The following is a 5,558-nucleotide window of genomic DNA, read 5'->3' on the forward strand; positions in this document are numbered from 1 at the left end:
TCAAGCACATTTTCTCATCGCTGCATTTACTTCAGTGGGCCTAAAAAACTCACTGGAGTTGAAGAACTGACCCTTAAATGTCTACAATCTCTGCTAAATGACTTGGTATCAGTGACATGAAGTACTAGGCTCTAGCTGAAATTTCATGAAAGATGGATTAAGGGCCATCACTGGACAGAGACCATAGGGCAAAAACATATTTCAGAAGAAAATGTTGTATTTCAAGTTAGAGTTCTCTTCACAATGAAAGGTGACCTTTGATATCATTCTTGCCTGACTCTCTGTATTTAAACTCTTTTTGCTTTCAGCACAACTCAAACACAGATGAACACTGTCTTCATCCTTTCTTTAGCATCCCTATTTCAATATTCCAGACTCAGCCATCATTTACCCCAGCAGTCCCCTACTGTGCATCTGTCCCTCAAATCTTAAATACCTGTCCTCCCAATCTGTTCTGAGGCCGAGTCCAAATGAGTTTTGTGCATGTAAATTCTATTACCTACATGCATAAATGACAGAACCTACTGCCTATGCATGCAAATGTTATCTATCTAGACCAACCAATGTGCCACTGTGTATTAAGGGGCAAAGGTTTTTCGTACACAGAGAGAAGTCTATTAAGTGTACCTTTGAAACTGTGGCCCTAAAATTATGTGCAAGAAAAAGAAGCACCCCTGCCTGTAAAGAGTAGGTATTTCCGACAAGTATAATTTTCATGTAGCTTAAATCTCTGGATAACCTTCAGAGGTTGAGTTACCCTTGCTTACAGCTCTTCAGGATTCACCTGGCCTTTGGTAATGCTAGAGCATATGTGCAATCTGTCCAGTTAAAGTGTTCAGAGAAAGAAACATCATCCCACTAATATAGATTATCCACAGCATCTGAAAGATTTCAGGTCATAAAAACATACAAGGAAATTTATTCACCAGAAAGTCACGGTAAGAGGTAAGAGGTAAGTTGAAAAGCCAGATGACATTTCTGTTTTGGGGCTGTTTTTATTTTTGGCTAAGGCATGTTTTCTTTTACATACTGCAAACGTCAACACTTTTATTTTTATTCACCCCCAAACAGGTAAAATTAGACGACAGACCCTTTTTTTCCCTTCTTTTTTAAAGCCAGTATTCATTCCAGGACTGAGAACTTCTAACACACTGAGCTTTAGCCTGAGGCCAATTTACCAACTACTACAATCCCCTCATGAAGAGGTCTGAAAATGGAATAACTTATTTACTCTTCATTAAGGAAGCATGTGGTTCATCCTCTACGTTTTCTGTATCTGTATACAAAGCCAGGGTGTGGGTTATATCAACTCAGTTCTGTTGCCTAGCTCTAACTAAGAACTGAATTCAGTTCAGTGTACATGTATGGTATCCACACATTTATATACACCATTATATAGACTCCAGTTATCACTCAGTGTATGAATCAATCCCTTAGCAGTTTATGATTTATGCAGCTTGCTAGAAGTAGGCCATGCCAGCCTTGAAAGCACTTTAGCTTAGTTGTTTTTACTCATGAAGGACATGTTGTCCTGTAATTATTCTGTCATTTCTTAAAAGGTGAAATCCTTAACAGGTTCATGCTTTATGTGCTGCTATGTGTATGTGTGAGTTTATGTCTGAGCACATCTCACCAAGTAGGAATCATCATTCCAAATTACTTTACAAGGAGCTACATAGAACTGGACAGCTTAAAATGTGTTAAATATCCTCAGAGTTTACATGGACGGTTTCAGGGGGAGCAGGGGTGGAGCAGGGTAGGGGGGAGTCAAAGAAATCATTAATATGTTCCAATTACTGCCCTGATTCACAAAATACACAACTACATAAAAGTGTCACTTTTTGTTTTGATCCTGTCAGTAATGTAATGTTGTGTTGTGGTTTTTTGTATCATTTAATAGGGGCAGTATCTGCAAAATGTGCAACTTTAAACAATTATGCAAATTTTAAAGTAATCTGTTCAGAGAAAAACTGAAAGGAGATTCTGACATTAATCAGAGACTGCCAGCTCTGCTTGCAAGACTTCTGTAAAATATGGGCTAACCTTAGTGTTAGTGGCCGAAAGGCAAAGTTTCTCTGCTGCTCAAATTAACTGCAGTTTTAGCTTATTTGAAAAAAACTGAGAATATTAAATTCCCTTTTCTACACAAAAATCTGCCATTCAGCTTAAATGGCATATAAAAGCTCCCCTTTCTTAGATATGTCAGAATATTTGGAGAATTTTAATAAACTTCTAGAATGATCTATAAATCACATGAATTATGGGAGCTCTACAATAGATTATCCCTAACAAGTCCTGCTGTGCCTACCTAACACTTATCGGATATATTGGCAATATGAAGCTAATAAAGTATGTAAACACAGAATACTGTACTGATTTCAATGGAAAAAAGGTCAACCTAGATCCCAAATGAAAACAGGGGGAATCTGGATCCTTCTGATCCTTTAAGAAAGGAGGTTCTGGCTAGTTGGGGTTTGTTTTAATTAGAGATGGGAGAGAAAGCAAGCCTGGGATCAGGATCCTCCAGGCTCCAGATTCAAATTTTAGATCTCTATTTACTGGAAGATGCTTGTGTGATACTCAGCCCTTACTGTCAACCAGGGAAAGAAGCATAAACCGGCCAAAGAAAAGCCATGTTCAGTATGACCATGAAAAGGAAATGCCTTATCTTTCATGAGAAAGAATGTTCTTGAAAGACATTTATCCTGCACTCCCAACTACTGGGGTTCAGGCAATATCCAAACTCTTAAGATTATTATCTGAACTGCTCTCTGAACCTCTATTTCCCTACTGTCAGCTGTAATACATGGAGGCAGTTTACAAGAGAGTATTAGTTATTCACTTTGAATTTCCCAGCTTTAGTTGGTTTAAGTAAGACCCTTAATGTCAGTTAAACATAGTGTTTTTGTGTTATATTTTAATTTTGAAAGGATTATGAAGAAAATCTACCCTTTCCGTTAACTTTCTTTGAAAAATGATTAAGAGTTTTAGAAAGGATCTCCAAATATCCTCACCCTGCCTGATAAGTTATCCAGAACGAAACATGTAATACAGATGAAATTTTGAAAAAATGCAGAGGCAAAACATAAAGTTCTCAGTCTGGAACTACAAATACCAGTAAGTTATTTGGGAATGCAGTGCAACATGGTTAAACACTGTAAATTATACTGAAATATTCTTTGTGTTGGTATTTGGCTCTGTATAGCTTTATTGATAAAACCAGCAATTTATTTTTCTTTTTATGAGGCTAACAATTACATACCACTCAAAAGAATTTGACTGCTATTAGCTGACTACAACACTTGTGAGGAAAAAATCCTGTTGTCTTACACAAACGTTACCAGTAATATTCTGCCTAAGAAAGACTTTGGAGAACTGTTAATAAAATGAGTCTTCTTTAGCTACTCCTTCCTAAAATACCACATTAGTAATCCTGGGCTGCAACTAATTTTCCTGATATTACATGTGGAAGTCACTGTGAAAACTAGACAGAGATGGGATGTAACGAATGCATCACTCATAAATATGGTTCCTCAAACATAAAAATCTGGCAAAGCTCAAAGAGCAGAGCAGGAGGTAAGACAGCTTTCATATGCTGCTGCCTTTAACGCTCTTAATGTACATTGGATAATTATGTACCTCATTTCTTCCAAACTGAGTAAGATATTTTGTTATAAATCTATTTGTGGAGTATGCTACTATATATCTCTCTTAATTTAGTACAGTATTCTCTGGTCTAAAGCAAGCGGTTCTAAATTAAATAAGGTAGCATACCTATTGCACAAAGCAACTGACTGCATTCCAGTGAAGCCCCTTTGAAAGCTATGCTAAATCTCTGCTGTCTCAGGGAGGAAAGCACCTCATTCCCTTTGCATTAGTCACCCTGCTAGAGATTAATCCTAATGAGCTTTTTTCTACAGGCTTGGCTGGCACACCCAGGATTTGCATTACATACCTGTGATTTCTCAATATTTAGCCCAAAATGTGTTCGTTCAAATGCAGATAGATATCAACTTTCCAGAAACCATTAACTACAGCATTACTGTAATAGCTTATCGAGCCTAGAGTGAGGCCAGCCACAGGGTGCTTCCTCAGAGTTGGTAAGAAGCCATCACACAACTAAGTATTGTAAAATCAACATGGGCCAACAGTCATACGAACACGGGTGTAAATGACACATCTCAAAAAAGGTCACTGTATTAAAGAACAGCGCTCTCTTTTTCTTTACTTCATTATCCTCATTATCTCCCTGTTTCACTGATTTTTGGCAAACAGTAGGCATCTATTTGATGTGACTAGATTGTTTGCAGACCCTGCAACAGAGTTTCAAGCTTCCTCCCAGCTGTATCCTGCCCTCATTAGGCAAACAACCATCCCTTGGCCTTTTCCACCCACCAACGTAAGAAAAGACTATCAAAATTTCAGTTCACATAGTAACCAGGAGCCCTACATCTTTGATCACTCCTAAGTTATTTTACTCTACAAATACTACACCTGAGCAATTTTTGTTGAGGGAACAATACTATACTGTAATCAATATCTACAATACCATCAAACCATCACAAAAAAGATCCATCATGCAAAAAAAAATGCTAGCATGCAACTTGGCTAAGTCCTTTTGAAAATAAAATAGCTACTATTAGATGCACGGGCTAAATCAAGAAGCCTGGCCTCTTCTGGACCAAGGGGCTGGAAAATAATTTTCAGATCTGAAGAATTTTAAAAGAAGACAGTAACAAGCTCTTTCCCAGTTAAATGAGGGTACTGTTAGCTTGGTTACTGCAGCCAATCTAAATTGCTGCAGCACCCCATGTAGTGAAGCTGTGTCTTTAAGGTAGCCAAGGACAAAACTGCTTACAGTTTCAGAGTTAAAAAACACCACTTGAGCTTTCCTCAGAAGCAAAATAGAAGTCAGCACAGCTCACAGTCTAATTACTCCATGAAGGACACAGTGTGAAACCAGACAGCTTTACTGAGCACTAGTTCATAGTCCCAAGCACTCTCCAGCTATAGTCTGGCAATGGCAGCATGAGAACACAATATACAGCTCAGTCTCTATTAACAATAAAGTAGCACAGTTGTGCTTCATCGTGACAGACCATAGTCACAATGATCATTTACTGTCACTCTCTAAAGGACTGGTCTAGCAGCCTATATTCAGATTTCTCTGTCCCTTAACGGTTTCTAATGTACATACCATCCTAGTAGTTAAGGGCTAGGTAAATGTACATTGGTACACCTAACTTTTGGACATCCAGCCATTGAAAGTGGGGCACAGCAAAATTTGTGTTAATGCCTAAATTTCCTAACCAAAGAATGAGAACTTGAGGTAGTGCTGACAGTAATAGCTGGGCACATCTCTCAGAAGGAGCCACCAGAACTAGCCAAGAAGTGGCATGAACATAGGCTGGATCTAAATTTCTACCTCCCTGAATGTGAGATGCTCAGGAATCTGAACAGACAAAGAAAAAGGTGTCTCCAGCTATTCTGGAATTACACCACAGAATTGTCTGCACCACAGTCCTTCCATGAAAACAGCAGGCCTACCCTTTTTTTAA

This window comes from Strix aluco, chromosome 8 (genome assembly GCF_031877795.1).
Source record: "Strix aluco isolate bStrAlu1 chromosome 8, bStrAlu1.hap1, whole genome shotgun sequence".
Taxonomy (NCBI): Eukaryota; Metazoa; Chordata; class Aves; order Strigiformes; family Strigidae; genus Strix; species Strix aluco.